General features: G+C 44.7%; 1 pseudogene; it reads right to left on the bottom strand.

Moving 5' to 3' along the window:
* LOC141191714 (translation factor GUF1, mitochondrial-like) overlaps positions 1-26,501 on the bottom strand; it is a 69,601-nt pseudogene that overhangs the window by 13,627 nt on the left and 29,473 nt on the right.

Raw genomic sequence — 26,501 nt, 5'->3', positions numbered from 1 at the left:
TTTTTTTTCCGTACATGGGATTTTAAGATCTCTAAAAAGGTCTCTGGTTCAATCATCCAAATAACGTTTGCCTCCATTTTGTCAGTACTGAATTCCCCTGTAACTGGGGCTTATATGCCAGGCCCAGTTACAGGGAAATTTGGTAATAACAAAACATGACAAAATTCAACTTCCTGCAAACTGCTGAGTCAATCTGGGGCTAACCTAGCACCGCATGCTGCCAGCAACCGGTACTCACATGATCACCGCCATTGTTTCCTAAACTATATGCACAGCACTCGTTTAGGAAACAATCAGGAAGGCAGAGGTGGTAATAAACCATTTCTGACTTCTCTATGGGAAGTCCAGCAGGCTCACGTGTACATGTACATGTGTATTGATGAGGATATGAGGATTCAGATCTACACAATACTGTACCGGTGACAATCCTGGCTATGGAAATGCAGGATAATATGTCACAAACATATCTGGATAAGCTGGAGGTTTGGGCCGAGAAGGGACAAATGTGATTTAACAATGAAAAATACATTTTCACTAGTCAGACTCCATATGGAACATGGTGCACAGATTTGGCCACCAGTGTGCAAGAAAGGCAAAGCCGAGGTCTAGCAAGTTCAAGGTGGGAGATTAAAGCAAAGATGGAATAGGTGGACTGCAATACAAGGAAAGAGTAATACAATTAATTAGTTAAAATTATTAGTTATTATGATTAAATTATTAGTTAAAAAAAAATGCTAAGGAGTGACATACTGTAATATATTCAGTACCGTATCTATAACAAAAGGACCAAGACCAGGATTCTTTACTGTAAGAGCGTGAGACTGTGCAACTCTCTGCTGAATTCACTAGGGGACTAGATACCATTCGTGAGTGTAATATACAAGTGGTTAACACATTACCAAGATGAATTGTTGACCCAGTGGTTTGCTCTGCCAAAAATTGGACTTTACCTTGCAATGTGTTTTTGCTTTCCTCCTGATCATTGTTACAAAAGAATTTTCTGAGCTGAAGACGTTTTTTTTCAGCCTTACACACTATATCAATAATTAAACTTGCACAAATGACCCCTTTTCAGAAATTAAAGTTATTGAAATGTCTATCTAATGCTCAATTAATCGGTCCGTAGGTGATAACTGTGCCCTTATGATCACTGTAGGACACATTAATGCCCGCACGGTATATTTTCATCATCAGTATAGGAAATGACTGAAATAAAATATATAGTGATATAAAATAATTCAGATAATGGCAGTAGAAGACGCACCTCCAGCCAGCACCCAGAGCTGCACTGCTGTCCCGACTAACAGACACTTGAATCGTTCAAGGTCAGCTTTTCCAGCGCACTCTTCATATTGCTGTATTCGTATTGGTCAACTGGAAACATTCCTGGAACAGAAAGTTAAAAGAAACCATTAGGGTATGTTCACACAATATTCTGAAGTGGATTCTGCTCCAAAAACCACATTTAGGGTATGTTCACACTGAGTTTTTTGACTGCTTCAGAAAACGAAGGGGCCGATTCATCCAGCAGTTTACGTCCGTTTTCTAGTGTAAAATTGCTTAAAATTTTGTGGTTTTTTTTTTTGCCCGTCTGGGAACACTTTGCCAAGTTTTTGAACGGTGGTCAGAACTCAACTGGGAGTGGGTATGGCCACTCAATAAATGTGCATAAAACAATCCACATTAAAATACTGTGTGTGAACTTACCCCAAGGGTGTGCGCACATGGCATCTTTTTCAAGTGGATTCCTTCCAGGCTGCTTTTTCAGCCTGGAATCTGCCAGATAAAGTGCCCCATAATATGAACATAATGCACAGCAATGTCAAAGCGACATTGCTGTGCACATCTTCTGTCTTATGTCTTTTAACCACTTTAGGATTCGGAAACTGAAGTGGTTAAAATAAGGAACAGGTTCATTCTTTGAGTGTCTTCCGCTAGGAAGCCGCCTGCTCTCTATAGTTACCAGTGTAAAGTGAAAGCCGCTGCAAAGCCGCCGGAGAAGACACCTCAGGAAAACGACCGTTGCGGTCTTCCTCAAGCGGCCTTGTCTGGGAAATCTCAGTGGCGGTACCGAAATCTAAGAGACGCCGTGTGCACATATCTTAAAATGGTTTTCCAAAAACTCAGGAAGCAGCAGGGAATGGGTTCAATTCAAAATCCCTATTCTCACCTCTTTGTTCCCCCCATGGCTCCATCACTATTGCTCCGGTAGTCCGCACTGGTCTCCGCTTACTTCCTGCAGGCTTTCCGTACATCATTCATGTGACTAAGGTACTGACTAGTGTTGAGCGAGTATGTTCTGTCCGAGTATGCTCGGGCCGAGCTCCGAGTATTTATAGCTGCTCGGTGATATGGTTGAATCGTTTGACAGTTTTATTACATGTGAGGAAAGTGTAAGAAATAGACATTCCTCTCATGTAATAAAACCGTCAAACAGTTGCAAATCATGCACAAGGGAGCGATTCAACCATATCACCGAGCAGCTATAAATACTCGGAGCTCGGCCCGAGCATACTCGGTGAAAGGGTTAATAGAACATACTCGCTCAACACTAGTATTGACCTCAGCAGTGAAGCCGACATCTCCAGCACATGACCTTTAAGGCTTCCGATTATCTTAAAGAGTAACCCTCTTTTAATTGTTATTTCATAAATCAAGAGTACACATGAAATTAAACAACTTTGTAATATATCTTATGAAAGACATTTTCTTCATTCTCTGCCAAAATTTATCATTCACTATGAAATTCTGAGGTAAAATCTGTATTCAGTGAAGACACTTTCCCATTACTGAGATAGGAGATGGCAGCTGCTATGGATACAATTCTATGTGGGCAGGAAGAGGGAGGAGCTTGAGACAGCTCCTCCCCCTTATCAGTAGCAGCTGCCATCTCCTATCTCAGTGATGGGAAAGTCTGTCTTCACTGAATACAAATTTTTACCTCAGAATTGAGACTTGATGATGACTGATCAATTTTAGTAAATAAAGAAGCAAATTTCTTTGATAAGATATATTCCAAAGTTTCCTATTTTCACGTAAACTATTGATTTATGAAATAAAAATTAAAATGATGGATTCACTTTAAGTGTCCACATGAATGATATACTGGATTTGGTCACTGCCAAAAGTGAGCAGGGACCGTGAGAGCCGCGATTCTGAAAGGGCAGAGTTTGAGAAGGTCTTTTCTTTTATTTTTTTATTCCATATGTAATCATTCCTAGATTCCCATCTCTCTGCTATATATTTTTTACAAATCGCAGAAAACCCATTTGATGTTAATTGTTTGGGCTTTTCTCATGCGCCGAGCATCACTCACGAGAAAAACAAGCTTCAAAGAACAAATGAGAGGAGACAGTCCATGCATTATGTGTCACGGTGGCGTGTCATTACCAACCCCCTTGCTGCAGCGCTCCCTAAATTCCCGACAATGTAGAAAAACCTTGTCCACACGTCACGGCTCTGAGCTGACTAGTCCTGGAGGATCGGGAGGTTCCTTCCTTACATCTCTCCTCAATTATCTCGGCTTCTGTAAAATAGGCCGAGACTAATGGGACGAAAAATGCGGCAGCAGAATAAAGGTTCTCTGGCATTTATCTACTCTGTGATCACCGTTCCTAATCCAATCATGGAGGCGTTCCTGGCTGTTACAAGGAATTAGTAGGATTACTAAAGTGTGACAGGCGAGGGTACAGCGCCTGTGCCGGTCATGGATTCTCAATAGAGGTGGCTGGGAATGGTCGCTGTCCACTGAAATGATCGGGGGGTGCACATACTTCCCACAAGAAAGCACTTGAATTGTCAAGGTCAATCTAATCTATAGCTGTAACTTTAGCCTTAAAGGAATTGATACAGTGGGTTACATCTGGTGCCTGGGGGGGCAGTGTTTGGTATACTCTGTGTCCCTCTGAAGAAGCTAAAAAAGTGAAACGTGTGTTTAGGAGAGTGGCAGGCACATAATGGGTAAGGATCTCCTCATTACTGGTACTCAGGCGCAAAATACGTAGAATTTACACTACACTAGGGATGAGCGAACCCCGTGGATGTTCGGTTTCGACCAAACTTTAGTCCAAAGTTTGGTTCGGGTACCAGAACTTGAACCCAAACCCCATAGAAGTCAATGCAGACACAAACTTTGATGCTGTAAAATGGTTGTAGTAAGGGCTAGGAGGTCTCTCACTCTTAAAACGGACTTGCCAGTGTTCGGAGTTCAGCATTGGACACTAGGTGTCCGGTATGAACCCCAAACTTTACAGTTCGGGTTCGCTCATCTCTACACAACACTCGTTATACTGTTGTACTGATACATTACACGTCTAGTCCCTGTGATTGACTATATATTCATTGTTGAGGACGCTCTTGCAGATGGGTCTAATCTCTGATGTCACGCCATCTGGAGGCTGAATCTTGAACTAAGTGCTCTTGTAATACAGGTTTTAATATTACGCTAATAAAATATATACTGTATACTGTACAATAGCTTTCTGACCCCGTTACACAGTTTTTGAGCACTTGAGCTGAAGTTGTTAAAGCTCAATTGGTGTTTTGCATAGTCTGAGGGGGCTATAGGTGTAATTCTGCCGAGATTTTGACTTCGATGCGAGTTGTAGTTACATTGGCATAATACTCTCTTCCATGTACAATATTATGTAGAACAGAGTTTTGATTCTAAATGGACTGTAGATAAAACAGTATGTCCTGGAACAGTACCAATACACATGCTCTGTAACTTGCCATCCACTCTTTTGGAGTGGACGATTGCTCTTTATCAGCATTCTGTCAGCACTATAGGTCCTGGGACATCCCTTCTCTCATTACTCAGCACGTATTGCTTCCGCCATTGCTTAATGAGATGCCTGCAATTAACTGAAAGACTGAATCTCTGTTAAGCCTGCATATACAGTTTGACAGGCAGGAGCAAAGAGACAAAGGCCAAGCCCCACTTCCGGTAATCCATATAGGGGGGTTTCTGCTGCTAGAAACAAATTACACTTAGACAGAAGGGAGACCCTACCGGCCGACACTTTTAGGTTATCTAACCCCTGAAAAGTAACTCCAACTTAATTGAACTTTATAAAGGGATTTTGCACATTATCTATCGAATGAGATCAAGTACAGCGACCATTTAATTTGTATTAGGGTTCAACTCACCTGCAAACACCATGGGTTTCGCAGGCTTAAAGCCGGGCAGAGCCACTGGCTGCTTCAGTAAATGCAGAGTGTCTCCTATTTGTGCTTCCTGTGCGTCCTTCATCCCAGCCATTAGATAACCTACTTGCCCAGCATATCTACGAAACAATGAGAGTATTATATATTCACAATTAGTGCAGATTCATCAAATTCTACATTGAATATCAGGTACAAATCTACCATAAAAGAAGGTAGCAACGGCTCTGAGACCCAGCACTGCATGAGTTCACTACAGCTATATACAGCTGGCACTAGAGGGCGCTCACTGGAGACAGACTTCTACTGCTGCGGGTGGGTCCAATACTAGCTGTACATAATCACACGTCAACAGCTCCCCCTGGTGGTGGCTGCATGCAGCAAAAATAGTGTTTCATCTAGTTACATTCATTTAAGTCAGAAATGCTGTGAGATTAGTCAGCACTGAATTTTGGATGTAAAACTATTTTGGATCTATCAACATATATGTTATAACTTCCCAGAGCCTAAATACCACATCAGAGAGCTCTGCTAATCGCACTGTAACAAGCTGAGAACCATCATGCGGCCACAACAGATTTGTATTGAATGGCAATAAAAACACAAAATTGTATTTTAATTTGCAGAACTTTCCATAACACAATATTGACATTTTATTTGCTTTAATAACAGATTCCCCTTTCAGCTCTGCTCTCTCCTGGGCACCAAACATCCATGTATATTCATAGAAAGCAGCAGACAGGAGCATCACTACTGCATGCAGGATTAGAGCGCCATCTAGTGGCACTATAAGAATATTCCTAGTGTGCTAAAATGTCGCTCTATTATATCCTGCACAGGGTCGTACACAATTTTAAATGCTTTGGATATCGGAAAAAATTACTTTAAAAAAATGATGGAAAAACCCTTTTAAAAAGACACAGAAAGCAATAAGGAAAAAGCACAAACAAAAGAAGTGGTGCTGAGATGGGCCGGCTGCAGTTTATGCAGATCCTTGGGTGACAAAGTGCATGTGGGATAATCTTCACTTTTACAATTTTTTTTTATCCTTGCCTTCTAAAAGCTAGAAAACTTTTTTTCCAGTAGATTCGTTGTATCTGGGCTTTTTTCCAGTAGATTCGTTGTATCTGGGCTTTTTTTTCAGTAGATTCGTTGTATCTGGGCTTTTTTTTCAGTAGATTCGTTGTATCTGGGCTTTTTTCCCAGTAGATTCGTTGTATCTGGGCTTTTTTCCCAGTAGATTCGTTGTATCTGGGCTTTTTTCCCAGTAGATTCGTTGTATCTGGGCTTTTTTCCCAGTAGATTCGTTGTATCTGGGCTTTTTTTCAGTAGATTCGTTGTATCTGGGCTTTTTTCCAGTAGATTCGTTGTATCTGGGCTTTTTTTCCAGTAGATTCGTTGTATCTGGGCTTTTTCCCAGTAGATTCGTTGTATCTGGGCTTTTTTCCCAGTAGATTCGTTGTATCTGGGCTTTTTTCCCAGTAGATTCGTTGTATCTGGGCTTTTTTTCCAGTAGATTCGTTGTATCTGGGCTTTTTTTCCAGTAGATTCGTTGTATCTGGGCTTTTTTTCCAGTAGATTCGTTGTATCTGGGCTTTTTTTCCAGTAGATTCGTTGTATCTGGGCTTTTTTTCCAGTAGATTCGTTGTATCTGGGCTTTTTTTCCAGTAGATTCGTTGTATCTGGGCTTTTTTTCCAGTAGATTCGTTGTATCTGGGCTTTTTTTCCAGTAGATTCGTTGTATCTGGGCTTTTTTTCCAGTAGATTCGTTGTATCTGGGCTTTTTTCCCAGTAGATTCGTTGTATCTGGGCTTTTTTCCCAGTAGATTCGTTGTATCTGGGCTTTTTTTCCCAGTAGATTCGTTGTATCTGGGCTTTTTTCCCAGTAGATTCGTTGTATCTGGGCTTTTTTTCCAGTAGATTCGTTGTATCTGGGCTTTTTTTCCAGTAGATTCGTTGTATCTGGGCTTTTTTTCCAGTAGATTCGTTGTATCTGGGCTTTTTTTCCAGTAGATTCGTTGTATCTGGGCTTTTTTTCCAGTAGATTCGTTGTATCTGGGCTTTTTTTCCAGTAGATTCGTTGTATCTGGGCTTTTTTTCCAGTAGATTCGTTGTATCTGGGCTTTTTTTCCAGTAGATTCGTTGTATCTGGGCTTTTTTTCCAGTAGATTCGTTGTATCTGGGCTTTTTTTCCAGTAGATTCGTTGTATCTGGGCTTTTTTCCAGTAGATTCGTTGTATCTGGGCTTTTTTTCCAGTAGATTCGTTGTATCTGGGCTTTTTTTCCAGTAGATTCGTTGTATCTGGGCTTTTTTTCCAGTAGATTCGTTGTATCTGGGCTTTTTTTCCCAGTAGATTCGTTGTATCTGGGCTTTTTTTCCCAGTAGATTCGTTGTATCTGGGCTTTTTTTCCCAGTAGATTCGTTGTATCTGGGCTTTTTTTCCCAGTAGATTCGTTGTATCTGGGCTTTTTTCCCAGTAGATTCGTTGTATCTGGGCTTTTTTCCCAGTAGATTCGTTGTATCTGGGCTTTTTTTCCAGTAGATTCGTTGTATCTGGGCTTTTTTTCCAGTAGATTCGTTGTATCTGGGCTTTTTTTCCAGTAGATTCGTTGTATCTGGGCTTTTTTTCCAGTAGATTCGTTGTATCTGGGCTTTTTTTCCAGTAGATTCGTTGTATCTGGGCTTTTTTCCCAGTAGATTCGTTGTATCTGGGCTTTTTTTCCCAGTAGATTCGTTGTATCTGGGCTTTTTTTCCCAGTAGATTCGTTGTATCTGGGCTTTTTTTCCCAGTAGATTCGTTGTATCTGGGCTTTTTTTTCCAGTAGATTCGTTGTATCTGGGCTTTTTTCCCAGTAGATTCGTTGTATCTGGGCTTTTTTCCCAGTAGATTCGTTGTATCTGGGCTTTTTTTCCAGTAGATTCGTTGTATCTGGGCTTTTTTCCCAGTAGATTCGTTGTATCTGGGCTTTTTTTCCAGTAGATTCGTTGTATCTGGGCTTTTTTTCCAGTAGATTCGTTGTATCTGGGCTTTTTTTCCAGTAGATTCGTTGTATCTGGGCTTTTTTCCAGTAGATTCGTTGTATCTGGGCTTTTTTTCCCAGTAGATTCGTTGTATCTGGGCTTTTTCCCAGTAGATTCGTTGTATCTGGGCTTTTTTTCCAGTAGATTCGTTGTATCTGGGCTTTTTTCCCAGTAGATTCGTTGTATCTGGGCTTTTTTTCCAGTAGATTCGTTGTATCTGGGCTTTTTTTCCAGTAGATTCGTTGTATCTGGGCTTTTTTCCCAGTAGATTCGTTGTATCTGGGCTTTTTTTCAGTAGATTCGTTGTATCTGGGCTTTTTCCCAGTAGATTCGTTGTATCTGGGCTTTTTTTCAGTAGATTCGTTGTATCTGGGCTTTTTTCCCAGTAGATTCGTTGTATCTGGGCTTTTTTTCCAGTAGATTCGTTGTATCTGGGCTTTTTTTCCAGTAGATTCGTTGTATCTGGGCTTTTTTCCCAGTAGATTCGTTGTATCTGGGCTTTTTTTCAGTAGATTCGTTGTATCTGGGCTTTTTCCCAGTAGATTCGTTGTATCTGGGCTTTTTTCCAGTAGATTCGTTGTATCTGGGCTTTTTTTGCAGTTAGAGCTGTAGTTTTTATAAATATTTTCTGATCTCTTTTTATTACTTTTCTTGGTGAGGCAAAGTGAACAAAATAAACTCCAGAGATTCTGCCGCTTCATCTTTTTTTCTTCTTTTTCATTCCATCATCCACTCGATAGGATTTCTAGAAGATATTTTTTTTAGTTTTAACACGAACAGATGTGGTGAAGCCAAAAATGATGTAACGGGAGAATTTAACTTTGCAGGCTCAGGTCACCGAAAACATCCAATGGCTTTACCGCTACAGTGTAGAGTAAAATGACCAATCTGATATTAATCCCAGTTATGGGACGGGCTTCATAGTTGTACAATCATGGAAGACATGGAGGCCTTCAGTAGGATCCTTGGCTGTCAAGACAATGCCATTGCCACATAACACTCATATGATTGATGACATGACATGGCTTTACAACTGATGGGGGGCCGTACCCCTTCAAGCCCACTGATTCTCAGAAAGAGGGGGATGTTGTCTTTGCCTGCACAGCGGCACTCTAAGGCTATGTGCCCACGATGCAGAAATGCTCCGGCTTTTTCCTGAACGTTTCTGTATCTCCCTGGCATGCGGATTTTACATGCGTTTTTTTCAGCCAGGGACAATAGTTTGTCACACGTTTTGCACATGCGATTTCGCATGCGGGTTGTCAAGCGCTTTCCAAGCGATTTTAGCATCACATGGAAAAGTGCTTGACAACTTAGTCACACTATATATATCCATGCAACCGGATTAGCAGGATCCCCCAACAATTTCTTAAGCAATGAGAAAATGCAGTCCCTAATGATGTCCTCTGACAATAAGCGGATCACGGACAGCAGATGCATTGGGTTCTGCATTTCTTGGAGAATGGGATGGGGCAGCTTCTGTCTTCTCAGTGATACAATCAGGAAGGAGATGCAGCGTGAGACAATCCCTGTCTACATCTTTGATCTGATCATCAATACAGAGGGCTGATTGGTGAAGACAGAGGGAAAGGCTAATAAAATTATTAAAAAAAAACTTAGTTTTTCGGCTGGCACTTCCTCTGGGGTCAGTATGCCAACCTCATTGACTTCATAGCACTTGCCAGAGTGGGCAGACACGATTTTATTGCCTTTACACACGTCACCTCCACACAGGGCGATGCTGCTACGACGCCTCTGTAGTGATCAAACGTGGAGTCAAACAGCAGGGCTTTAAGAGGGCTGCCCTTTTCAATCTTGGGACTAAAACACAAAAATAAGACATCCTGTTAAGGGGGATAAAGGTAAGTAAACCGCGTTCAGTGCAGAGTGATGAATTCCAAAAGACAAAGTTTATTCCGCCATCACATAACGTTTCGACCTGTTATAGGTCTTTATCAAGTATATACAAAGACATACAGGGATACTGATCCCCTTTAAGGAAAATCAGTGGCCAGAACCCTTTAAATTCCCCTTAAATGGTCCAAAACTGAAACTGTGGGAACAGTATAATCCACTTAGGGTTCAGCAAACTTACAGTCAAGGGTTTGATAAAATTATCTACACCCTTGTGTCTCCAGAAAGCATAGCGTACGTTCACGTGCTGAAAATGCCGACCAGTGCTGGAGTGAGCGGAGGTCCGCAGCTTGTGACACTCCTGCTGTAGTGAAACTACAGGTCCCAGCAGGCTGACGGTCTCTCATCAAGTTATGCTGGGAGCCGCAGTTTCACAAATAGCGCTAGAGGATCCATGTCAGAAATATGAGGCTGCCACTAGGGTTTCTCCCACAAATATGTAATCGGACGTGGAGCAGATCTGCACGTGGATGAGCCATGTTCTCTATCTGTGAACATACTACTCCTTCACTCAGATTCTAAGTGGTTCTGCAGCGCATCTGTGCAGAGCAAGCTGTCAATCAAAATCCAGGCCGGGTTTACAGCCGTCGCCCCTGATATAGCGAGCGGTGCTGTGATCCAAGACTGTAGCCGCTCCGTGCACAACGATGAGTGAAGGCCGGCGGCTGCAGGGAGGAAAGAAGTTAATTTTCTCCCGGTACCTACACTATCAATAAGGCGGCCGGGCAGCATTGTAACAATATTTATCTGCAGATTAACCCTATACCTGCAGGTACATAGCATTTTACAAGGTGACAGGTTCCCTTTAATAAAGAGAAGATGGATAGAGCCGCATTAGTCCGTACTCACGGTGGAAGCCTACTGACAACTTCTTGAAGAACACTTTCCACATTTGTTCCAAGCTTCCCCGACATCTAACAGAAATAAACAGAGAAATGAATTTCTTAATACAGTTTAGAACTCGGCTACAACGAATCAGAAGAAATGAAACCTGTTTGAAGCTGACAAGCAATCAAGCCCCTCCGTAAGCCACACAGAACATGGCTACTTATGTCATCTGCAGGTGATTAAAGGAACCTGTCATGCTGAAATGGTATAAGATCTGTAGGGGGTGTTGTAGAGCAGAGAAGTTGATCAGACTGATAGACATATCTGTGGGAAGAGAGTCAGCAAAACTGGCATTTTATGCAGTGAAAAGTCCTGCCGTATGTACACTAGTCCAGTGGGCGGTCCTACTAAGTGATTGACAGTTCCCTGTATGACCATGCAGGCAAAGATAGCTGTCAATCACTAGTAGGACCGCCCACTGGACTCATCTGTACAAACAGCAGGATTCCACTGAATAAATTGATACAGGAAAAACATCTATCTTTGTACCGTTTTAGCCAGTAGATAGAAGAGTATTTAGATTTGAGAGTCCTCAGTGGTTGATACCATCTTTTCCGTTAGCCATTAAAAGGTAACAAATTGCAAGCTTTCCAGACTACTCAGGTCTCAGGTCTGCCTGATGAAGAAGCCTGAGTAGTCTGGAAAGCTTGCAATTTGTTACCATCTTTTCAGTTAGCCATTAAAGGTATCAACCACTGAGGACTCTCAAATCTAATGAATAAATTACAATTTATACTGAATCTTCTCCCACAAACCTATATATCATTCTGCTCAGTTTCTCATGGATAAAACCTGTACATCTGAATGGGGCTTTAATGTTGTTATTATAATCATGTAACCACAGATCACAAAATCTTTCATATTATCATTTTTTTAACACCTAAAACCCCAATGGATATTTATGTTTACTAAAGGATTCCTTTCCCATTCTTTTGGCAGCTCTTCTTTAGGTATGGACACAGACCGGCATCCGGCATAAAGACATCTGGAGACTTTTCCTTTTTCGGTGATATTGGATAATCTTGTTCATTTCTAACGCTTTAAATCTTTCAAATTCTTTCCGAAAAATGTATCATAAAGGGACTTTCTCAGGTCAGTTTTGCTTGTGGTTGTGTTACCATTATTTGTGCCAAATGTATCAAAGTGTTGCACGATGTTTGATAAATGTTTATGTAGCACTTCCATCTATCTTTATTTATTTTACTCACTTATATAGCGCCATTAATTTCACAGCACTTTACAGACATTATCATCACTGCCCCCATCGGGGCTCACAATCTACATTCCCTATCAGTATGTCTTTGGAGTGTGGGAGAAAACCGGAGAACCCGGAGGAAACCCACGCAAACACAGGGAGAACATACAAACTTCTTGCAGATGTCGTCCTTGGTGGGATTTGAACCCAATGCTAACCAATGAGCCACCGTGTATCTTTATCCACTTTTAACGTCACCCGTCGTTCTTAGACCTGTGTAGCTTACCAAGCCCAATTTCTAAAAGTTGCAAGAGTGCTGTAAAATAGGAAGCTGCACATTTTTGCGCAAAAATGACGCGTCACAAAAGTTTTTTGTTTTTTTTTAACACCAAAAATTGATGTAAATTCCTCGCTACATTGCCCCTTTTCCAGCCACATTTTGTAGAAAAAAATAAAAAGACAAGGTGCAGACAGCGGAGTTAAATTTGCCTACAGGAATGATTTTGATCTGGAGCGCATCGTACCCGGATACAGTCACTAGCGGGAACGTCAAACATCTTCTCAATTTGTTTCTCCACCCTTTCCGGATCTGCGTTCTTCAAGTCTATCTAAAAGCAAAAGTATAAATACTAATTATTTATCAAAGCTGGACAACATCTAGAAACCATAGAATAAAACTGGCATAAAATATAGTGTGAACAAGAGTTTAGGGAGAGATGTACAACTGGCCCTGGCCTATAAAAGGGATTGTGTAATCATACAAAACTAGCAAAAAAGTAAAGTGCCTGGAAAACAAGGAACGTGCAATTTACCTCTTAGTAAAATCCTATGCTTTCTCAAGAACAGAGGAATTTTAATTTCATTTTTTTTTTAATCAAATCATTTTTATTGAAAAACTCCAACTACAAATATTCCATCTTTCAAATAACATACATGACATAGTAATTCCATAGTAAAAATATGAACAAAGTATCTGAAGTTCAATTCCCATAACCCACCCTAAACCCAAATCCCAACACTCCAGAGAGAACCATTTTCAGAGCAGTTCTAGAATAACGGACTATAGCATTCGTAGAAGGGGAAGAAGATAAAAAAGTGACTAACAAAGGGGTAGCAGCGTTTTAATGTTATCATTTACTGCTTGATGCCTGAGCCGGGGAGTGCACGCTGAAAACTGTTGCAGGCTGCTGTAATCACAGGACACAAGCAAACAGCATGGCATTTCCTATCAGCAGGGAGGAAGTAAAGGGAACAGTAATGAAAGTCTCCTCCTACTCCGCTCCATATTGAAATGAATAGTGTGCATCCTACAAATGAGATGCATACAGCAAACAATTGATTTTCCATACATAGGTTTTGAGTTGACCACTGGATATACACATGTGTATCACTAATTACCAGAACTGGAAATCGAAAAAAAAGACGAGCAAGTTTGGGGTGAATCCTGCCTTCATTACTGCACAGCCGCTCATAGAGGGATCGGTACTAGGAACAGCAGGAGTGCCGGCGATGGTCACAGATTTACCTGCTGCGGGACTGAAGGAGTCTGATCGCGCTCGGCTCGAAGCTTTTTACCTGGTTTACGACAGGAATAATTGAAAGCTGTGCTTCAAAGGCCAGGAAGAAGTTTGCCACCGTCTGCGCTTGAATACCCTTAAGGGGGGAAAAAATATATATAAATATATACAAATACTGAAACATATAAATGCATTAGAACATCAAACCCGGTGAACCGGTAAATGACTTGTCCTCCAGGGATACAGGCTACTGTCATTCAGTAATTATTGAATAGGGATTTTACATTTTATGTGATCACCACGCTAGAATGTAAATGGAGAAAAACACAACACAACTCCTCATCATATGAAGATATTTTGTGTTATAGAACAGGATTTCTGTGGCAAAACAAGACTGATTTACTATGTATGCACCATAGCCTTCATTTGATGTCACTTACTTAGCACCAACACCTTGCCCCAACTCTGCAATCCCCAATATCAGTCCATGACCTCAATGGGGTCACTATAAAATTCTAAAGGGGACTGGTCATGTCTCTATTAGAAAATAGACACACTTAGGATAGAAACAATATGAACATATACCCTGCTATAAGTAAGTAAAAAGCAATAGGAAATATATATAATATAGGGTACTTAGTAAACATGTTGTTTGATTAAAAAAAAGCCATCCCACCAGCACCAAGGTGTACCCAGTCAGTTATGTGAAGTATATAATAAAATACACTTTAGTACAATATTAGTATCTTGTCCCTTTAAATCGGCAGCTACTTCTGTCACCATGGTAACTGCATTCATACTCAGCCAATAGGATTGCTCGGTTTGAATTTGAAGAAAAAAAAAAAAAGTTCTATATGGTCAGTTTGTTCCATCTCATCTGAGTGTGAAGACAGACACCTGCGATCAGCGAGATTATAGGTATAAGACGTGATATAATATAACGGACGGAGCCACATCCCATCACACGCACTCAGTGACCACAACTGACAGCAATCAGCACATTTATCAGAGGAGAAGTCATTATTCCCCAACACATGATAAGTGACAACTTCTAGATCTGCTGGGAACCCAACTAATCCCTGCTAGACCCTCCCCGGACCACCGCTCCATTCATTCTCTATGCAGGAGAAAGCTGAGTACAGCGCCCCCCATAGAGAATGAACGGACCGGCGGTTGAACATTTGCACTTCGCTCACTTCTATCTATAAGTGCTGTTCTGCTGATTGGGTCATAGCGGCCAAACCCACCGATCTAAGAGTCATCACCTATCCAGAGATCAGTGAGAACTTCTTCCAACTAGACATCCCCTTTAATGGAAGAGATCACATATCTAGCAGCCAATCCTATTCATTCCCAATCTTCCCTGTGCCCAGTAATGCCCCTGGGTATATCGCCACTATGAGCCAATCACCAAACCCTCTGCTGACTGTTCCCCATGTTTTATAGATTTTGGATCCGTTTCTACAAGAGAAGATCTCAGCGGCCACCATGGGGATGGGTTACTCTGCCAGCGATGGAGCAGGTAGTATCCACCAGCCGGTGATATCTCACCTTCCTCCATATTCTGCTGTTACATGCGTTTCTTCAGCTTTACCCCTTCCCAACAGAACCAATTGATGTTTTTTTCTGTTTTTTCCTTCGCTTTTTCCAAGGGCTATAACTTTTTCATGTCTGTCCACATAGTGTGAGGTCTTGTTATTTTGTAGGATGAGCGGTACTTATAAATCCCACCATTCATTTACCACATAGTACTAGAAAACGGGAAAAAAAGTCCAAGTGCAGTAAAAGTGCGAGGAAAAAAACTGTCTCTTCCTGGCTGCAAAATTAGCTAACTGAGAATCTATCAGTGAGCTCCTTCTGACAGTCTTAAGGGAGAGTTTGTAGATCTTTCATCTGTTTTTTTTTTCCTGAGTGCCTTTTAGCTGATCTATGCCCAAAGAAAACATGAAACTTGAATGTGCAGGGAAGCAATAAGTCTGTAATAACCAGTGAAAAATGAAATCTAAATGTAAAAAATTACTTTTAGTAGTAAATACATGGACATAAGGAAATACACACTGCTCAAAAAATAAAGGGAACACCTAAACAACAGAATATAACTCCAAGTAAATCAAACTTCTGTGAAATCAAACTGTCCACTTAGGAAACAACACTGATTGACAATCAATTTCACATGCTGTTGTGCAAATGGAATAGATAATAGATGGAAATTATTGGCAATTATCAAGACACCCTCAATAAAGGAGTGGTTCTGCAGGTGGGGTCCACAGACCGCATCTCAGTACCAATGGTTTCTGGCTGATGTTTTGGTCAATTTTGAATGTTGGTTGTGCTTTCACACTCGTGGTAGCATGAGACGGACTCTACAACCCACAGAAGTTGCTCAGGTAGTGCAGCTCATCCAGGATGGCACATCAATGCGAGCTGTGGCAAGGAGGTTTGCTGTGTCTGTCAGCGTAGTGTTCACAGGCTGGAGGCGCTACCAGGAGACAGGCCAGTACACCAGGAGACGTGGAGGGGGCCATAGGAGGGCAACAACCCAGCAGCAGGAACGCTACCCCCGCCTTTGTGCAAGGAGGAACAGGAGGAGCACTGCCAGAGCCCTGCAAAATGACCTCCAGCAGGCCACAAATGAGCATATGTCTGCACAAACGGTTAGAAACCGACTCCATGAGGGTGGTATGAGGGCCCGACGTCCACACATGGGGGTTGTGCTCACAACCCAACACCGTGCAGGACGCTTGGCATTTGCCACAGAACACCAGGATTGGCAAAGTCGCCACTGGCTCCCTGTGCTCTTCACAGATGAAAGCAGGGTCACACTGAGCACATGTGACAGACGTGACAGAGTCTGGAGACGCCATGGAGAGCGATCTGCTGCCTGCAACATCCTTCAGCATGACCGGTTTGGCAGTGGGTCAGTAATAGTGTGGGGTGGCATTTCTTTGGAGGGCCGCACAGCCCTCCATGTGCTCGCCAGAGGTAGCCTGACTGCCATTAGGTTAAGAGATGAGATCCTCAGACCCCTTGTAAGACCATATGCTGGTGCGGTTGGCACTGGGTTCATCCTAATGTAGAACAATGCCAGACCTCATGTGGCTGGAGTGTGTCAGCCTCATTTTGATTTGCTTTAAGGACATTACATCAAAGTTGGATCAGCCTGTAGTGTGTTTTTCCGCTTAAATTTTGGGGGTGACTCCAAATCCAGGCCTCCATTGGTTAATAAATTTGATTTCCATTGATGATTTTGTATGAACATTTGCTAAAGAAGAACTGCGCCCAGCGGAGCCAAGCTGAAGGAAGAGAATGGACTTGATCTGACTGCAGACATTTTTTCAAGTTTCCCCTCAGGAGGGGGCCAGTTCACTTTTTAGCTGGGTTAAAATACACTGCTCAAAAAAATAAAGGGAACACTCAAATAACACATCCTAGATCTGAATGAATGAAATATTCTCATTGAATACTTTGTTCTGTACAAAGTTGAATGTGCTGACAACAAAATCACACAAAAATCATCAATGGAAATCAAATTTATTAACCAATGGAGGCCTGGATTTGGAGTCACCCCCAAAATTTAAGCGGAAAAACACACTACAGGCTGATCCAACATTGATGTAATGTCCTTAGAACAAGTCAAAATTAGGCTCAGTATTGTGTGGCCTCCACGTGCCTGTATGACCTCCCTACAATGCCTGGGCATGCTCCTGATGAGGTTGCGGATGGTCTCCTGTGGGATCTCCTCCCAGACCTGGACTAAAGCATCCGCCAACTCCTGGACAGTCTGTGGTGCAATGTGATGTTGGTGGATGGAGCGAGACATGATGTCCCAGATGTGCTCAATCGGATTCAGCTCTGGGGAACAGGCGGGCCAGTCCATAGCTTCAAAGCCTTCATCTTGGAGGAACTGCTGACACACTCCAGCCACATGAGGTCTGGCATTGTCCTGCATTAGGAGGAACCCAGGGCCCACTGCACCAGCATATTGTCTCACAAGGGGCCTGAGGATCTCATCTCGGTACCTAATGGCAGTCAGGCTACCTCTGGCGAGCACATGGAGGGCTGTGCAGCCCTCCAAAGAAATGCCACTCCACACCATTACTGACCCACTGCCAAACCGGTCGTGCTGAAGGATGTTGCAGGCAGTAGATCACTCTCCACTGTGTCTCCAGACTCCGTCACGTCGGTCACATGTGCTCAGTGTGAACCTGCTTTCATCTGTGAAGAGCACAGGGAGCCAGTGGCGAGTTTGCCAATTCTGGTGTTCTGTGGCAAATGCCAAGCATCCTGCACAGTGTTGGGCTGTGAGCACAACCCCCATATGTGGATGTCGGGCCCTCATACTACCCTCATGGAGTCAGTTCTAACCGTTTGTGCAGACACATACACATTTGTGGCCTGCTGGAGGTCATTTTGCAGGGCTCTGGCAGTGCTCCTCCTGTTGCTTCTTGCACAAAAGCGGAGGTAGCGGTCCTGCTCCTGGGTTGTTGCCCTCCTATGGCCCCCTCCACATCTCCGGGTGTACTGGCCTGTCTCCTGGTAGCGTCTCCAGCCTCTGGACACTACGCTGACAGACACAGCAAACCTCCTTGCCACAGCTCTCACAGATGTGCCATCCTGGATGACCTGCACTACCTGAGCATCTTCTGTGGGTTGTAGAGTCCGTCTCATGCTACCACGAGTGTGAAAGCACAACCAACATTCAAAAGTGACCAAAACATCAGCCAGAAAGCACTGGTACTGAGATGTTGTCTGTGATTCCCACCTGCAGAACCAGTCCTTTATTGAGGATGTCTTGATAATTGCCAATAATTTCCATCTATTGTCTAATTCCATTTGCACATCAGCATGTGAAATTGATTGTCAATCAGTGTTGTTTCCTAAGTGGACAGTTTGATTTCACAGAAGTTTGATTTACTTGGAGTTATATTCTGTTGTTTAAGTGTTCCCTTTATTTTTTTGAGCAGTGTATATAAAAAAAAAATTACTGCAGCTTTAATGCTATTTATTACGTCTCACTAGTAAGAACATGGCATAAGCGTAATTTAAAGGAAGAGGAGGACATTATTCACTCCAGTTTCCTGCGGCCCCTCGGGAGTATAGGTTGCTGCACAGTACTCTGCATTCTGTGTAAAACAGGAAAAAACACTTTTACTTAGCGGGATGAGGGGAGCGCGGTGGTCAGTAGTGGCACTCTGTCAGTTGAGGATTGCTCCTAACATCTGGTTGTGTTTCCTGAGAAGAGGGGACCCACCAAAGAGGAGACCCACCGAAGAGGAGACCCACCAAAGAGGAGACCCACCAAAGAGGAGACCCACCGAAGAGGAGACTGAAGAAGAGTCCCACTGAAGAGGAGTCCCACCGAAGCGGAGTCCCACCGAAGAGGAGACCCACCGAAGAGGACACCCACCGAAGAGGAGTCTCACGGAAGAAGAGACCGAAGAGGAGACCCACCGAAGAGGAGACCCACCAAAGAGGAGACCCACCAAAGAGGAGACCCACCGAAGAGGAGACCCACCGAAGAGGAGACCGAAGAGGAGTCCCACCGAAGAGGAGTCCCACCGAAGCGGAGTTCCACCGAAGAGGAGACCCATCGAAGAGGAGACCCACCGAAGAGGAGTCCCACCGAAGAGGAGACCGAAGAGGAGTCCCACCGAAGAGGAGTCCCACCGAAGAGGACACCCACCGAAGAGGAGACCCACCGAAGAGGAGTCCCACCGAAGAGGAGTCCCACCGAAGAGGAGACCCACCGAAGAGGAGACCCACCGAAGAGGAGACCAAAGAGGAGACCCACCGAAGAGGAGACCCACCGAAGAGGAGACCGAAGAGGAGACTCACCGAAGAGGAGACCCGCCGAAGAGGAGACCCGTCGAAGAGGAGACCCACCGAAGAGGAGACCCACCGAAGAGGAGACCCGTAGAAGAGGAGTCCCACCGAAGAGGAGACCCACTGAAGAGGAGACCCACCGAAGAGGAGTCCCACCGAAGAGGAGTCCCACCGAAGAGGAGGCCGAAGAAGAGTCCCACCGAAGAGGAGTCCCACCGAAGAGGAGACCGAAGAGGAGTCCCACCGAAGAGGAAAAACACCGAAGAGGAGTCCCACCGAAGAGGAGTCCCACCGAAGAGGAGACCGAAGAGGAGACCCACCGAAGAGGAGACCCACCGAAGAGGAGTCCCACCGAAGAGGAGACCAGCCGAAGAGGAGTCCCACCGAAGAGGAGACCGAAGAGGAGACCCACCGAAGAGGAGACCCACCGAAGAGGAGTCCCACCGAAGAGGAGACCAGCCGAAGAGGAGTCCCACCGAAGAGAAGTTCCACCGAAGAGGAGTCCCACTGAAGAGGAGTCCCACCGATGAGGAGACCCACCGAAGAGGAGTCCCACTGAAGAGGAGTCCCACCGAAGAGGAGACCCACCGAAGAGGAGTCCCACCGAAGAGGAGACCCACAGAAGAGGAGTCCCACCGAAGCGGAGTCCCACCGAAGCGGAGTCCCACCGAAGAGGAGACCCACCGAAGAGGAGTCTCACCGAAGAGGAGTCCCACCGAAGAGGAGTCCCACCGAAGAGGAGTCCCACCGAAGAGGAGACCGAAGAGGAGTCCCACCGAAGAGGAGTCCCACCGAAGAGGAGACCCACCGAAGAGGAGACCCACCGAAGAGAAGTCCCACCGAAGAGGAGACCCACCGAAGAGGAGTCCCTCCGAAGAGGAGACCCACCGAAGAGGAGTCCCACCGAAGAGGAGACCCACCGAAGAGTAGACCCACTGAAGAGGAGTCCCACCGAAGAGGAGACCCACCGAAGAGGAGACCGAAGAGGAGTCCCACCGAAGAGGAGTCCCACCGAAGAGGAGACCCACCGAAGAGGAGTCCCACCGAAGAGGAGACCCACCGAAGAGGAGTCCCACCGAAGAGGAGACCCACCGAAGAGGAGACCCACCGAAGAGTAGCCCCATCGAAGAGTAGACCGAAGAGGAGTCCCACCGAAGAGGATTCACACCGAAGAGGAGTCCCACCGAAGAGGATTCCCACCGAAGAGGAGACCCACCGAAGAGGAGACCGAAGAGGAGTCCCACCGAAGAGGAGTCCCACCGAAGAGGAGTCCCACCGAAGAGGAGACCCACCGAAGAGGAGTCCCACCGAAGAGGAGACCCACCGAAGAGGAGTCCCTCCGAAGAGGAGACCCACCGAAGAGGAGTCCCACCGAAGAGGAGTCCCACCGAAGAGGAGTCCCACTGAAGAGGAGACCCACCGAAGGGTAGACCCACCGAAGAGGAGACCCACCGAAGAGGAGACCGAAGGGGAGACCCACCGAAGAGGAGACCAAAGAGGACAGAACTGCACCTTAAGATCCCTAGGGGGAAAGGGATGGCCAAAGGCCAGAAAAGACAACAATCGATCCTACAACAAAAAGGAAGAAGCAGAGCCAGAACAACGTCTGCCATTACATCTACCGGTATTTGAGAGGAAAGAGGAACATCATGTGGACCATCCTGCTGGGACCTCTCTGCCGATAACATCATATGGCAATACCGGCTGGTAAGTATAAATCCACCAAAGTAATAATAGCAGGATAGTAGTAATATAGTGGTAGTATATCAGTATTAGTGTAATTTGAGTAATAATACTAGTGATAATAGTAAGAAAGTAATAAAATAACAGTAGTAATAGTAGTAGGTAGAATAGCAGTGTGATCCAGGGTTCTAGGACTGATCGCCTTTTTTCGGGGTCAAGAAGGAATTTTTCCGCTGTGACACAAATTGGCTGAAGGTGTCCTGAGGTTTTTGCCTTCTTTTGGATCAACACTCTAGGTATAGGGTAGTATTAGTAGCAATAGAAAAGAAGAATAATACCGTAATAAGATATCAGGTTATTGTTATTAATAAATATAAACTAGCTATATCTATAGAAAGAACAAAGAGTAAATAAAAATAATTATAGACGTAGTTCAATCAATACTGTAATATTAAATAGTTATAGAAAAGTTAGAGTAGTACTTTAATAAGAAAGCAGTACATAAGACAAAATATATAAAAAAAACTATATTAAAAACAACTGTAGTAGTACATTTAGTACAGTAATAGTAATTACATAACTAGTAACATAATTAGGTTTGATCCAGGGTTCTAGGACTGATCGCCTTTTCTCGGGGTCAAGAAGGAACTTTTTCCCTGTGACACAAATTGGCTGAAGGTGTCCTGGGGTTTTTGCCTTCTTCTGGATCAACACTGTAGGTATAGGGCAGTATTAGTAGTGATAGGAAAGAAGAATAATACTGTAATAAGATAGCACAATGTTAAGTATAACCATATCAAATAGTTAGATTTATAAAAACAAATTAAAATAACTCCCGTAGTACAATAATTAGTGTAATATATAACTTGTAATAACATTATTAGGTTTGATCCAGGGTCCTAGGATTGATCGCCTTTTCCCAGGGTCAAGAAGGAATTTTTCCCGTGACACAAATTGGCGTTAGGTGTCCTGGGGTTTTTGCCTTCTTCTGGATCAACAGCTTTAGGCATAGGGATTTTAGTAATACCATTATTAGAATCACAAGAATAATAAAAAAATTTGAATTTAAATTTTTTAATTAGTTTTATAACAGTTACAATTAATTGGATTAATGCAATAATAATAAATAGTAAAAATGGTGGTAATAATAATAAAAAAAAATAGTCCCAGTTACTAAGTTAGTGTATTGTTAGTGTAGGGACCCATCTGAAGAGGTCGCCTTGACGTTGGCAGATGGGCTCGCACAATTTGCTCAAAATGTGCGCTAAGAACCTCATATTTCTATGTACAGGAGATCTAGCAGTAATTCCATTCAGGAGATAGATATCTGTGTACACACACAATTTGTTATATACTTTTGTGCAGCACACAGGGCAGGTATACAGGTACAGGGCGAGAGTGTAACAGTGATATTATAACTCGGCCTTAAGGATAAAATGCTGACAACTACAGATCCTGGAAACACATCCGAAACTAGACCTTGTAAGTAACTGGTTCCCAGCTAGTGGTGAATATGTACAGGGCAGTCCGGTACCAGGACCCGCTCTATAGGACACATTATCATCAGGCAGGTCCTGTCAGGGCTCTTACAAGATCTGCGGCAGAAGTGTGGCTGTATAACACAGTCCTGCTCCTGCCTCAGCCACCGACAGTGGAGCCAACCCTGACCCTGGCAGTTTAATCCACTGTATGACACAGTAGGGGGCTTCCACAGCATTTAGGCACTTTAGACAGGAGAGGGAGGCGCGATCATGGTGCCGATGAGTTTCTATGGCAGCCGAGATCTAACAATGGACCCCATGATGGCCATCTTACTGCTCCTATTAGACCCCGGCTGAGCAAAGGTCTATGAGGATGCCGGTGAGACTTATGTCGCCTGCTCTGCACATATTAGAAATGCCTAGGGCTGATAAGTTTGCCATTTGTAAATCTGATCCAGCAGCGCTGGGCTACCACTGACGTGATCAGGGCTATTGAGCTCCTAGATTGGGCAGAGGAGCTCAGTCTTCAGCAGGAGCTGGCCGAGGAGAGCGGAGCAACTTGCATGGGGCAGCTGCACAAGAAGTAACTCAAAAGGTGGAGATTTACCCGGAGACGTGGTGCCCGGGCTGTGATCTGCTGTGCAGGCTGCATAGTCGATGCCTCCTAGGACCCGAACTTCACCCCTAACAGGCACAGCAGAGCTCGGACGGCTGCAAGTGAACGGAGAGCGGCTGATTAGTAACTGCTGCGTCTCCTGCAGCTCAGATAAGAGCCGTACAGAGCGGGGGCTCAGTAATGATGAATACGGGAAGTGTCCGCCCCTCACATGTCCTATATGCTTCCTCCAGAGGTAAAGTCTCCCCTGTAACCAGCGCCTTCTCCCACCTTCTTTGCTGGCATGCTCCATTGCTTAAAGGGGATGTCTGAAGAAAACAAGTTATCGCTTATCCACAGGCTCGTGATCACTTACTGATCGTGGGGGTCTGACCGCTGCGAACCATCGTCTGATCGGGAAGGAGTGGAAAGTCAGGATTCAACTGCAGCTCCATTCATTCTTTATGGGGCTCCAGAAAAGCCGAGCTCAGGGCTTGAATGCCACATAGGGAAGGAATGGAGCGGATCCTGGAGTAATAACATGTCCTCCTCTCCTCAGCTTTCTGTCTGTGTAAGTGGCTCAGCCCTTGTCTCCCCTTCTCACCGGCTTCTGTACTGGTCCCTGTAGATTTTCTCCTATGAGGAAGAGGAAACCCCTCTGCCCTTCTGCTCTCAGTCCTCTGCGGCTTTTCCCCATCGCTCAGTGCAGCCATTATATGTAATAAGGATCATTCTTGTCCGGCTTTCATCCCGCCCAGCTGACAAGATAATAAACATGTGAGGTGGAAGGTTCACAATTATTAGATGTGTTGTGAAAAGTCTCCACAGCAAATTCAGAGAAAACTGCAGGGTGACCGCTTGTGAAACCAGCACAAAATCCAGCGGACAGCGCCTCCCTGCCCCCCGCCGGTCTCTGTATCCTGGCATTCAGCTATTCCATTTGGTGCTTATTCAGGGAGGAAAACAAAAAAGTGATGTTCTTACACAGACGCCTGAAGACGTGACGTTCGCTGCGGTGACACCCAGCTGCGCTTGGTATCACAGATCCTAGAAGTGTGCATTGATGGATTCCTCCACAAGACGCCCTCATAAGCATTCACACACATCCACCTTCCACCTCAGACCACCAGAGGGAGCCCGTTAGGCTGCGTGCCCACGTTGCGTATTACAAGTGTATATGCTGCAGGTAAAACGCATGTATATCCGCACCCCATGGTCCCCAATGGCATTCCGCAATGTCAATGCCCATGCTGCGGATTTTTCCACAGCGTATATGCTGCGGTCAAAAATCCGCAGCATGTTCATTAATTTTGCGGAAGCGCAGCGGAATCAATGTGCGGATGGTACCCAAGTCTGGATGAGAGGAGACTCTCATCCAGACCTGGGTACCAAAGAACCTGTAAAAAAAAGAAAAAAATAAAGTTTATACTTATCTTCTGATGTTTTCCCTCCGTCGCGCTGTTGTGTGAAGGACCTGCCACGTCATTGAGTCATGTGACCCATCACATGACTCAATGACTTCACCGCAGGTCCTGCACACAACAGCGTGAGCCGCTCAAGACTCCGGACGGGGCAGAGAATGCATCGGAAGGTGAGTATAAACTTTATTTTTTACCATTCTGATTCTTTTTTTTTAACTATTACTTGGTCACACTATATAAATCCATGCCGGTTGCATGGATTTATATAGTGTGAACAAGTTGTCAAGCACTTTTCCAAGTGATGCTTAAATCACTTGGAGAAGTGCTTGATAACCCGCATGCGGAAATGCATGCAAAGACGCTGCAAAGACGCCTCACAAAGGCTTCTACCTGGCGGGAAAACCGCATGTAAAATCCGCATGCGATTTTCCCGCCAGGGAGAAGAGTTAAAAATATGCTTCAGTTCCGCAACGTGGGCACTTAGCCTTAGGGATATATAAAGGGAAGGTGGAGCCAGGCAGCCCAGAAAGTGATTCAGCAGTTTCCTGCTCAGACACAGAAGGACTCAGTGCAGTCGAGCCAGAGCCTAGCAGTTCCTGCAGAAAGAGTTCAGTACAGTCTGTAGAGTGATTCCAGACTAGAACTCAGCTCAGGATAGAGAGCTAGGAGTGTGCCGACGCTCTGAGAGCGGCGAAGAAGAGCAGTGTCCCGGCTGCAGTGTGTGTTGCCTAGTGAGGGCCCCGAGAGGGGCCGAAGGCGAGTGGAGAGTGAGTACATGAGTACATAGGGGGCAGAAGAGTTTAATTAGCTCACCCTGAATCATTTACCGGACACCGGGTCCGAAGCTTACCGGGATCTCTACGACCCAGTAAGGCATAACCGGAATCCCTGGAGAACTACAGGTCCCAGGATCTCTAGAGTGCTGATACGTAACAGAGCCGGGAGACACATAGGCCTCGCAAGCTGAGGAGCGTGCACTCCAAGAAAAGGCCCTACCACAAGGTCAGCCAGCGCAGGACAGAGACAAAGGCCTAGCTCCAGGCAGGTCAGAAACTTACTACGCAGAGGCAAGAGACAGGAGGCCCTACACCCGCTCATTGGGGAGGATCCTGATATGCACCCTTCACCCTACAGTGCTCCGGGATGTGCCTGACTTTCCATCAGTAAAAGGTACTGAAGTGACTACCGTGTCCGTCCCCGTTCTTGCTCTGACCCGGCTGGGTCTCGCCTGTCCTGCATTCCCCTTGCATACGCTGCCCTGAGGCCTAGATCCACCTGTGGGGAGCTATACCATCGAGCTGCCTCATCACCGGCCTCAGTGGACTGCCGCAGCGCTGGTGATTATCATCAGAAACCACAGGTGGCGTCACGAACTTTCATAAAATGAACAAACAACCACCCTTTTAAAGAGTGACCCCAGGGTACGGGCCCAGGAGCCGACCACCGCGACATCCCCAAGGCCAGGCAAAGGCCCGGGTACCGAGTCATCCCCATCCCCTGGGCTGGTCACTGCTTTTCATCATCCATGTTGGGCTGTTGTACGACGTGTGGACTACTCTGCTTGTTGGATTCTTGCATTACCACAAACACTGCCTTTATTTTGTGATTTCTGTGCCGCTTCCCATTTCTATTGGCAGCGTGATATACCAGCACGTGAGGGCTGCCACAATCATGTGTCAATAGGTTATTGATGGAGGCCGTGATACACAGACTGTCCTGGACCAGGGAGGAGTTGGTACAGAAGCACCTAGAGAGGGGGGTACAGGGGCTTCATTTCAATTTTAAAACTTAGCTGGATT

The sequence above is a fragment of the Phyllobates terribilis genome, unplaced genomic scaffold (genome assembly GCF_046119375.1).
Source record: "Phyllobates terribilis strain yellow unplaced genomic scaffold, ASM4611937v1 Scaffold_51__1_contigs__length_9155689, whole genome shotgun sequence".
Taxonomy (NCBI): Eukaryota; Metazoa; Chordata; class Amphibia; order Anura; family Dendrobatidae; genus Phyllobates; species Phyllobates terribilis.
This window is presented reverse-complemented; position numbering and strand designations above follow the sequence as displayed.